Raw genomic sequence first — 12,681 nt, forward strand, 5'->3', positions numbered from 1 at the left:
GATAAGAATGAATGTCCAAAACTCTAATAATAAAGTATCTCTCCTGGTTATAAAAAGGCCTTGGAAATCATTTGATCTATCAGGAGGAATCAACTGATCAATCCCTGAAGGTTTCCTGAAGTATTGTCAAGACCATTATATGAGGCAAATGAAGATCTTGGTCAAATCAACTGAAGATATAATTGCAAAAGGGAAAATAAAAAATAATATAGAACTGATTTGGAAGCATTTTATTTCTTGCTTAAAACATAGGATAGCCATGTGAGTCACAGACTTTATCCTTGTCCTATACAGACCTGCTTTCCTTTGCTTTCTATCTTAAAATGCCTTCCCCAACAGCAGTACATTTGGTGGATTGTCCAATGTCTTTCTGCCCCACAGCAATAATTACATAGCTTGTATGCTATCAAATTTTGTTCCAGGTGGGATTAAATATTGTGACATGATGATAATGTTGATGTTGATGCATATTATATATGTACATGAAATGGGAAAGGCTACAAGGATTAGGAAGGGAGAGAGGTTATAAAGAAAGTTCTTCCCCACAAGCAAATAATTTGCCAACATCCTGGATTAAAATTAGTGGCTCGTTCTCACTATTTTAGCAATTTATCAAATCCTGGTACCACACAGTTGAACAGATTTTTGATAGTCGCCGAGTCAGCCAGGAAGGTCAATACCTTTTCCAATTTCTGCTTTCTGAAATTAATATACTTTAAAAGGAATTTATTTGTGACCAGCTGAATTTTGTTATAAACCTGGTCTCATTTTTCAGACAAATGCACAACTGCAATGTCTTAATGGTGAGAAAATGCTTTGGCACTTTCAAATGTGGAACATTTTTCTTGAAAACCTATTTGTGGAACATGGGGCTCACCGAGCGTTCTCAAATCTTTCTTCCTGATTCCACTGTGATGGGTTTTCAACAGAAATCTTCTCAATATAAAAGAGGGGAATCAACAAAAAGTATCAGAAATGCTCTTGTCATCTATACAAAGAGAGGTAGATAGGGTGGCAGGGGGACATTTTATTTTCATACTTGCTACATTTCTTTGTTTTTTTTCCTGTGTGAATAAAACACCTGTAGAGAACCAACCAAAGATATTTAGAGTCTAGTGCACAGTGAGCCCTTGTGCTTGTGAAATATAGACAAACAGCATGCTGCTTTTGTACAACAGTCATGGAAACATATGTTCAATCGTAGATTTTCACAGCATAAGCATGCGGCTTTCATTGTTTTGCTATAAATAATATTGTTAAAATGAGAATGACTTATTTTAGAACTAAAAGTCTTTGCACATTTGACAGCATGAAACTTGGCAAAAATGTTGTAATAGGCAATGACCTGGTCAGATCCAACGGGCTTCAGGGGTATAAAAAAATCGGAAAGATTTTAAATCCCCCAGAAAATATTTCACACACCTTTCAAGACCATGCCACTAAATTCCTTCACCAGAGCTAAAGGTTGAAGTAAAAAAGAAAAAAAAAATAGAAGGAAAGGAGACTTCAATCAAGTGATGCTACCTTGAACAAAGGACATGGTTACCCCCAGTTTCAGTGATTATGTGTGAACATTTCTGGCATGTATGTCAGTCCTTCAGTTCTGCTATTCAGTTCCAGGATGGAGGCTGATTGAATATTTGATACTATAGATAAAAAAAAGTATGGGATTATGAGACACGTATTTTCTACATCATTTGGAAAAATAAGTAGAGCATATGGTGATAATGAAGGAAGTGAGTAGACTGGCAAAGCCTATAGACAGAAATTACACCTCCAGATGATATACAAGACATGCCTTAATACCCAGTTTGACAAAATATACACTTTTACAATCCAAAACCTGATTAATCAGTGGTCTGAATTAAGGACATTTTAGTACTACCAAATAGATGTCAACAGCATCTGGCAGAACAGTGTTTAGTTGGACCAGTTGGAAATGAATTATTGTAATCTGTAATAAATGTAGAGCTCAAATCCTTGTACTGAAGTATTATTTTAGAGCTTTTAGAACCTGTGTGGGCTGATTGTTCTACTGAAATGTTTTGATGCCATGGAAACGCTAGCAGATATTTTCTCTTAATTGCATGAATGGTTGACAGATACGTCTGGGGCACAGTAGAATTAAGTTCTTGATTGCCAATGAACTATGCCTTAAAGCAAGAATGAAGCAGGAAACACAGAGAGCTGGAAAGAGTTTCAAAGGACATCTGAACAAGGGACAGACCTGATGTTGTGATGATGTAACTCAGTCTACAAGCTTGTAGTCAAATGGGGAGGGAGAGGACTTCAGAGAGAAGACTTAATTACATCAAACACCCACATTACTGGTTCTGTCTCTCTTTGGGACTTAATTTGTTCCTTCTTATAGATATTTCTTTTGCCTTGGGGATTAATGGTATCTCTTCCCATTCATCTTGCAGAGGCTAAACTCAGTCTGAATAGCCTGACAGCTCTTGAGAGTAGCTTTGAATCTATTCATAATAGCAAGATATATAGTTTCAGGTGTTTATCTTCCAAGAACTATGGGATATTACTGATGGAATGCAACTGAATCCGTTAAATGTCAATCCTGTTGACAGAGCCTCAAATATCCCTCTACAACAGGGATTATTAATGTCCATCCCCAGATACAGGGAAATGCTGAAAAATATCCTTCCACTACAAATAGAAACACTTTAAGGTATTTCTTCCCTAACCTGGTACCTTGTTTAAGTATGCTAGACAAACATTATTGTATTAATGGGGAGTTCAAGAGGTTTCATTTCATATAACTGAATGGCACCAGCTTAATCATGCCTACTATAAGAGCACTGCAGTGCTATGAAACTTAGCTGCCAATTATGCCATTTCTAATTGTCATAAACAAACTCCCAAAGCACAAACCCCGTAGACCTTAGCAATTGTGGAGGTCAAATTCTACCTGAAAACAAAGTTTAATGTAATTACAGCATGACTTTGTTTGGCCATTTAATGTTAAACTTCCTATATTACTCCTATGGGTATCTTATGACTATCACTTTGTTGGTTGTATCTTATGATTTATGATTGTATCTTATGTTTTATGATTTATCACTTTATTGCTTGAATGAATATTAAGAGTTTATGCACTGGAGACAAATTCCTTGTGTGTCCAATCACCGTTGGCCAATAAAGAATATTCTTATTCTATTAGCTCAATTTCCATTCAAATTTTAGAGCATTACTGACTGAGATGCTTAACTATCCCTAACAACATTAAGGTCCAGAAATAATCCTCTGGCCAGTTATGGAAGCCATTCTTATACATCAAGGGAGATTTACATCCCTTAGACTGCTAGGGACAAAGCTTTATATTCAATATGAATTCTCATTTAATGAAAAGACCTGTTCTCAGTACCCTTTAATGGGATAAACCTGTTGGTAATCGTAAAACTTCCTGCAGAAACTCCTCTGACTAAATGGATGTGGGAAGTCTGGCATGCTTCCATATCATTACTCAAATATGCCCTGATTTTATTTTCATCTCAGTTCATTATGCTTATCAACTCTGACATTTCATATACTTTACACTTACTTGAGTACTAAAATTGGAAGTGTCAAAATAGAAAATGGGAAAAGTGTGCATTAAAATCAACTTAATTAAAACCATACCTATAGTGTCGTAAATGTTCTATAGAAAGTGCTATAGAAAGATTTGAATTAGCCTACATGTTAGCTAAATAAATTCTGATTTAATTTCTGAATCTTTTCACTTTCTTTCAGAGTACATCTGCCTACATGCCACTCTAAGGCCAAGCATGGTCCTGTGCTTGAAAAAAGAATTCTCCATCACAGAATTAGTAGATGGATCTAGAATTAAATGGATCTAGAATTGAGGAAATGTTAAACTCAGTCTCTACTCAGCAATGAAACTCATTGGATGATTGTACCTGATGCTGTCATCAATCTTACATTGTGAGATTGGTGAGAATGAGGGAGATTGCCCACCTGTACTCCGGATGTCAAGATAACACAAATATCCCATGCTCTGAGCACTGGAGATGAGGAAAATCTTCAAGCTCTCAACCACAACAGTGTCTTCAAGGACACTGGTTCAACCACCTCAGTTTCAAATCACCTTTGTATTTACAATTATTTTGTAGTTAGAAGAACAAGTTTTAAAAACTACCTAGTGAGTAAAATGTCTTCCCAAAACAGAAGAAAAACTAACTAACAGTGTAAAGAACTCTATTAGAGCTAAATTCCACAGTTCTTCTTTAAGACAGCTATTATATAAGAAAGTACAATGCCTTTTGAGCTATCATATGAAAAAAGACACATAGAGATAAAATGACATCCTTTAAGTGTTTACACAAACACACACACACATTACGCATTCAATTATGTCAAGTTTTGTTAAAGTATATGAAAGGAAAAAGCTCTGTGTATATTTTGTTCCTAATGAAATATCATAGCATATTTTTCTGTCTTGATATTCTGATTAACAGATTCAGAACTGACTGGAGCAGCAAAGGAATAAACTGTTCCAAATCATTCAATATTCGACATGATTTTCCAACAATTACATAGGGTTTAGGAGTTCTTGGGGAAAAAACCAAGGTTGTGCTGTCATCTGTATCTTATAAAAACAGGATTATAATCATTTCTATTTTATTTTTTCATTTTTAATTCTATAACCATGATACTAGCATATCAGATAAACATTCAAATAGCTCAGGTTCTATAATTTATTTACATGCCTAAAAAAAGAATTCAACAGCACCATCATGTGGTTAATACAAAACATGCAAACTAAAAATATAGATATTGTATAAAAGGGAAAGGTATTTCTATCTATCTATCTATCTATCTATCTATCTATCTATCTATCTATCTATCTATCTATCTATCTATCTATTATTTGTATGGTCCAGTCTTGAAAAAGTGTATCTGTTCCATCTCTCCATCTGCACTTGTATTAATTTTATAACATTTCTATTAACTTTGCTACTGTACAAAAGCTAATATATCTGACCTTATATCTTCTGTCAAAGAAGAATCAATACATGATAAAATAATTAAATCATAGTCTATTGAATTTAGGACAAAGAATTCTGCCCCAAATCGGACTGGCTGATTTACCTTATATTGCTGCCAAATTTTCTTAAGCTACTGTTAAGGATAAAACTCTTGAAGGATTTTTGGAGCATAAAACGATGTTATTCAACACAATCAATCACTACAAATAAAATCAGCAGTCCAAACTTTATATAACCCAATAGATAAGTCCCTATTTTACAGAATAGAAGTTCTGCAATGAAAGAACTTAATTAACCCACAATGGATGTTCATTTCAGAAGTATGAAGCTATTGTTGAAAATGCCTTCTTCCTGTGTCCTCAATCTTATAGCCATTTTTTTAGGGTAGGCAAGTGAAAAACAACCCCAATGACTGCAAATGAAGGGAGACTTATACAGAGAACAGGTCTCTAAGTATTTCTGGTTGCAAATAGTTTAAAAGCAGACTTAGCACTGAGTTTGGACATCTTTGAAATCCATGTAATAGTGAAATATTGAAATCAAATGACTGTTTAGCCAGCTCATAGCAATATCTGGACAGACATGTTCTGAACCAGCTGAATTTTCTTGAAACACCCATAACCCATTATAGCAGTTCAGCATCTATTCAGAGTATTAATATTTGAGAAATAACATGGTATCTCTAGGTAGTACTGCAAGTGGCATAGAAGCACTACCATATGTGCTTCTCGAATTAATGCTAATCACCTAAAAATTCCCAGCTTCATAGATTAAAATTGTATACATACCTTTATCTAAATTTAGTGAACCTCCAGCATTATTTTATACCTATCTTGGCCGGAGCCAACAAAGTTTATTTGCCCTCATCTATCCAAAAATTGCCTTCTTATATGAATTCAGGAAGTCTATGCAGCTTCCTTCTGTAAGGAAGAAAAACCAAATGTACAAGTATAGTATAGGGGGTACCTTGCTCAATAGTAGTAACTGTGAGAGGGACCTCGGAGTCCTAGTGGATAATCACTTAACTATGAGCCAGCAGTGTGCTGCAGTTGCCAAAAGGCCAACACAGTGCTAGGCTGCATTAACAGAAGGATAGAATCAAGATCACGTGAAGTGTTAATACCACTTTACAATGCCTTGGTAAGGCCACACTTGGAATACTGCATCCAGTTTTGGTCACCACGATGTAAAAAAGATGCTGAGACTCTATATGATCTGGAAATAGTATAGGGTTTCCTGGGGCTGCTGAAGCAAGGGGGATGGTGGACAACCTAGAACTAAGGACTCTGACCAAGTGTGCCCCTGGTCTCAACTTTTTTAAGAAGAGACTGGACAGCCATTTGTCTGAAATAGTATAGGGTTTCCTGCCTGAGCAGGGGGTTGGACTAGATGACCTCCAAGGTGAGATACCATATCAATCTAATCAGATAACCAAGCAGAGACGTCTTGATCAAGCAGCACTTTATTTGATCAAATTACGCAGCCGGGTGGCCAACAATCTGGAACGCTGGCAGAGTTACATCCAGAAGTGCTATGCATTAGAAAATTGATAGCATTGCTTTATAAACTTTGTTAGCCAATGAAAATCAGACAACAGAGCCATTACATCATAAGAAAGACATCAATCATTCTTGTACACTCCCTTATTCCCTCCTTCAGTATATCCCATCCATGTACATGTTTCCCAAGCTTGCATGAAATTTCTCTGGTGCAAAAGCTGATTACAAAAAGCAAGAAAGCAACAGTTAAATTAAACAATTTCCCTTTGTTCCATAGATGAAACTTCTATAGATGAAAATGAAAATTACAGTATTAATTAACCCCAGGCTTTGTCTATTCATTTTATGGGGATGTTTTTTTTAAAAAAAATGTTAATGGACAAGATAAAACCTTGTTACACTCTACAAGCCACTTATCATGAGGCACAGCACAAGTCCTCAAACATCAATTTCTGAAAAAAATATTCATCTAGGAAGAACTATCCAAAGGATTATGTGGTTAATGCTGTTTAAAGTCTCTGAGCAGTGCAGCAAAACCAAGGACATACTCCATAAACTAATCCCATCTACCTGAGCTATTAAAATTGGTACTTTCACAAAGCCAAGCATGATGCTGGATTGAAATGGATCCAGATAATCAGCACTATCACATTCAGTATACTGTGTACCAACAAAAATCTCAGGCAAGATCTCACTCTTCCACTATTTTTGTTCTGAAACATTAATATTACACTGTTAGCTATTTGCTGGGTCTAAAGTTTAAAAAATAATGCCTCAAAACAAGGTGTGAATTATTTTAAGATCTGCTCATCCCTGAAACTGCTTCTATTATAATAAAAGATATGATGTATTTTATATATTTCAAAAAACTTGTTCACTTACTGTATTTGGAAACAAGACTCACTGACCAAAGTGGAAAATGTCTCTGCTCAACTGTCTGTATAATAAACAGGGATATTATAAAATTATAAAATCTACATGCACAGAATTTCATGGCCTCATTTCTCTGCCTATATATGGACCCTTCACACATCTAAGAAAGTTTACAGTTTACATACATATACACATACTTTGAGTCAGTGCTGATTTCTCTTGACTGCCTAGATAACTTCCTGCAGCTTTCTTGGCAACATTTTAAAACTTTGCCATTGCCTGCTTCCTAGGGCTGAGAGAGAGGTCACCCAGCTGGCTTTGTGTCTAAGATAGGACTAGAATTCAGTCTCTCAGTTCTGAACTACTATACCAGACTGGCTCTCTTTATCTATAATAAGGTCACATAACTGGGTGCACTTAAAATCAACATAGCAAAGTTTATAAATATTAATTTTATTCAATGCATTCTTAAAATTTAAATACCCATTTAAATATTTATAGAAATCCAGAGAAAGGCCAATAGCTACCAAGATTATCCAGCAATGATCACTAGAAGATACTGCCTTTTGAAACTTAGGAGGAAAATTACTATTCTGGATCAGCAGGAAAAGGCATTTGCATTCAGACCACGAACCGTGGCCCGCAAAGTCATTCCTATTTAAAATTAGGGCAATGTGTTAAGAGAGCTGCTCTTTTGTAATTGCACTGTGAAAGCAATACCATCTGGCTATCTGCAAGGTAAAAGATTTTTTACTTTCCTTTTCTTGAAAAGGGAAGTAAAAGGTTGCTGTTTTTTTAATTTGAAAAAAAATGAAACATTCAGTTAAGCTCAGAATACAATATACTAAACTTGTTTTCACTGCAGACCTTGAAGAACTAACACTTCATTTTATTTAGCTAACTATGATAACATTTTAGACATTTATAGCATATAGTACACAAAGTTATGTGCCTGTTGTTTTACATACTTATATATTGTAGGGTTTTGTAACTGGCACTAGAAAAAGAAACAAATGGTTCAGCCTAACTGCTGCTATCTCACTTCTGTAATCAGCATTTGAGTCAGGGACAAATTTCATGCAAGTGTGAGAAAACACCTACAGTACACGGATGAGGAGGGAATAAGGGAGGGTACAGGAATGATTGATGTCTTCCTTGTATGGTAATAACTCTATTGTCTAATGTTGATTGGTTGACAAAGTTTATAAAGTAATGACATTAACTTTCTAGGGTGTGGCATATCTGAATGCAATCACTGCCAGCGTTTCATATGGTATTTCACCCAGCACTTCATTCGATCGAATAAAAGTACTGTCTCTTTAAGAAGCCTCTGCCTGAGCTTTCCTGATTGGATCTTATGGTGTCTCAGGTTTAATCAAGGGCCAGTGACCTTACAATATTTTATAAACTATAGAGCAGGAGTGTCAAACTGCCGGCCATGCGGAAGCCGCGCCCACCCCATTGCCGGCAATGGCAAAACCGTTCCGATATGTTGTGCGACGTCAAGTGATGTCGCGAGTTTGACATGTCTGTTATAGAGAGAGTTAATAACAGTGACCACACTGTAGAACTTAAACAAGACATCCACTCCAAAGCCCAGCACATCCTGTGATCTTTCCTGCAGTTCTTGCTGCTATCAGAAATGAGTATACACTCACTTACTTTCAGGATTTCTAATTGTGTGTGTATATTATGTTACTTCTCTTTCTGGCCAATCCAATTTGCAAATATATAATCTATATTCTGTTTGCATGGATGGATACCTGACAAAACAAAGCAATCAGCTGGAGTGTTGATTTCCCTGAGTCTGTTTCACATACACTCTTTCTCTATCTAGACACTATCACAGGATTGTTACTCTAAAGATAAAATTGGAGAAGATACTTACCGTACTTTCCGGCGTATAAGATGACTTTCTAAAGCATTGAAATCGGCGCCGAAGTCGGGGATCATCTTATACGCCGAGTCGTCTTATACGCAGGAAATTATGGTAGTTTCCAGCATATAAGACGACTTTCTAGGCATGCAACTCGGCGCCGAAGTCGGGGGTCGTCTTATACGCCGGGTCACCCTATACGCCGGAAAATACATTACTAGTTTCTGTAACAAAAGCAGGACATAACCTAATAAATACATTTCCTTCCAAATGTATTCTAGAGTTTCAAAGGTTTTTTTAACCTTTTTAATTCAATACAAATGGCCAAATTAATTCTCAACTGAGGGTTTTTATAAAGGCACGACAGCAGTTTTCAGTGGAAACAAAACGCACACACACATCCGTTTAAAGTATATATAGACATGAATAGCTCTATAAAAATAGATCATGCCGAGTGTGAATGTTCATTCTTACATGATGGCAAATCTGTCTGTTGCCAAGAGGCAGAAGGAAACCAGGCCTTGAGCCCCAAAAAGGAAGCAAGCCAGTCCCCTGCTAAAATGGACTGATGTAGTCTGCTTATAACAACATTCGCTATTTTTTTAAAAAATGGTATTTCCCTGTAATCATTAGGATTTATTGCAAATTCACCAGAGCATGAAATAAATTATAATATTTGCATAAAAACGTAATATGTTCCTTTCTAAAGTTGATTATATATCCTAATGATGGCAAACCTTTTAAAGACCGAGTGCCCAAACTGCAACCCAAAACCCACTTATGCATCGCTGGGTGTGGCCCATTGGGTGGGCATGGCCCATTGGCTGGGCGTGCCCATTGGCTGGGCGTGGCTGCGATGGTAACGGCAGACTGGGTGGGACTAAATGTTCAATCAATCAATTCCAACTTTGCAAGATCTTTTTTTTTCCTACGAGAAGTTGAAATTAACTGATTGATTGAACCTTTTTTTTTTTTTTTTTTTTTTGTACACGGCAGCGGAGGCCTAAAGCGAAAAGGTTTTATAAAACCCAGCTGAAGGCCTAGGACCGGGACGACAGTGCGAGTGCCCACAGAGAGGCCTCTGAGTGCCGCCTCTGGCATCCTTGCCATAGGTTCGCCACAATTGATATATCCTATCAATATAATAAAGAAACATATATATTGATTAAAAAATAGTGGATAATGGTTGGGAAGACTAACAAGCAAAGGTGACATTTTTGCTTGAAAATAATTTGGATAGTTAATTTTCAACAGCTATAGGCTGGATATGTATTTCATTCTAAAATCTTAGTATTGGGGATGAATAACCTATGGTGGTATCACAGTGGATGTCTAGCAATTGTGTGAACTCTGCCAATTCATAAACCAATTCATAAACCATGGTTAAATGAATCAGGTCATTCTTTTGAATAATGAAACTGGGTTACATTGCCTCCAAAGAAAATTTATTGAATTTTCTTAGACCACATCAAACTGAAAAGATCTGCAAATAAAAAGGCATTCTTGAATGTGTATTATTATTATTACAAATTACAATTCATATACAAAATGGAGGCCTAACAAATCAAGTGTTAATTACTAAGAAATGTCTGAAATACCAGCAAGAGAACCACACTAGGAACACATTGCTTATTACACATCTTGCTTGCTCTTCGCATTTTGATTTATTTCATGAAAAATATTTTAAAACTATATTCTTTTGCCACAGCACATAAGACAAGTTTAGCATGCATTTCTTCACTCTCAAAGGAATCTCATTGTTTTATAGAAACTTATTATCTGGGATTCAGAGAAAGCACTTCTTCATTTACATCCATGCATTTGAACTTAGTTATATTTATAATATATATTTGCAGCTTGCAATAAAAATAAACTATAAATTGTTCAATTCTTCAAAGATTTTCTTTCCTCTTATTTGTGTTTTCTTTTCCCATTCCCTCAATCCAGATATTTTCCCCTCTATTCGCCACCTTAGCCTCCTCTGCTTATATTTCCCAATTTATAATCCTTTGTGCCTCAAAATGGATCTGGTGAGAGTGGGAAACCAAACTGAAGTGGTGGGATAAATTGTGTTTCAGTGTGGAAAGAATAGTGACTAATCAGTCAAGTGCTAAGGGTGTGCTGAATGGTGATACAGAAGCTACTCAGAGGTAATTTGTATGATGACCAGCTAATTCCAGGATTGGTCTACTCAGCATGATCCAGACAAATACCAGTCTCAGGTACTGACATGACTGAAAGACATTTGGGTTAGATGGAGGTAGCAGAAGATGAAGGGGTGGATTCAACTCTAGAGCAGAGTGGATTCAACGCTAGAGCAGGTAGAGCTCAGTACAGAGCAGAAAAGTGGGATTCTATGAGGGTTTTTGCATGGCAAGAGTGTTTCTGCCCCTTGATTACTTGCACTTGGTGGAGACTACATTTAAGAGTCATTGCTGCCCAATTCAGCCTCCTGAACTTGTTGCCTGTAGAAAATCTATTCCTTGGAACCCAAACCAGCTAACAACCTAATTGGGCTCCTGGAACACTGGATTGTGACCTGACTGTGCATCTGCCCCACACTCTGGACTGTGCCCTTTTGGAATGCTTTGCAAGAGATCTCTCTAAAGATTTGGACTTTGTTGCTATGTAAAGCTCCTTGAACTAATCCTCAAAGTATGTGGGAATGTGGCCTGAGACATCTACAATGGGCATAGCAGGCTATATGAATATGTCTTAGAAGGGATTCAAGGACTTGGGTGGGAAGATGACCAGGAAAAGTTTTGGTTGATGGGTAACAAAGGGCATCATGGGTAACAAATGGCAGGTAATAAGATCTCAGCTTTGATAGGCAGAGGGAAGTTCAGTAGGAGGCAAGGCTGGCTGTTTTGGGGGAAGATGCACTTGACACCATGTATTTTTTTTCTTCTTTGAGCCCTCTGGGTTCACCCAAATGCTGGTCATCTGATACTCTATGGCAGTGGTTCTCAACCTTTTTAATGCCGCTACCCCCAACCAGTCGTAAGTCGAGGACTACTCAACTGGTGCAGCACCGTTTGCAGAATGGGACTTTTGGTGGGCTCAGCAGAGCAGAGACAGCCTGGACAATTCCTATTGGCTTTTGAAAGCCAATAGAATTAGACTCTATTCAAGAGAGTCTATTCTATTGGCTTTCAAAAGCCAATAGAATAAAAGGGAGTAGCACAGCTAAGGAAAAGGGGGAAAAAATGGCAGACTGTGTTGTTTGGCAACCCCCGTGAAATGGTCGTTCGACCCCAAATGGGGTCCCGACCCACAGGTTGAGAACCACTGCTCTATGGCTTTAGACTCCAGATTTACTATTAAATGTCTTATTACTATTAATCTGCAACGAGGCCTCCCTCATCCAGGATCTTACAATGGCTGGTTGATGTGTGTAAGCAAGAAGTGGATGGGCACAAAGGAGGGCAGTTTA

Source organism: Crotalus tigris, unplaced genomic scaffold (genome assembly GCF_016545835.1).
Source record: "Crotalus tigris isolate CLP2741 ecotype Arizona unplaced genomic scaffold, ASM1654583v1 scf7180000024387.2241675, whole genome shotgun sequence".
NCBI classification, from domain to species: domain Eukaryota; kingdom Metazoa; phylum Chordata; class Lepidosauria; order Squamata; family Viperidae; genus Crotalus; species Crotalus tigris.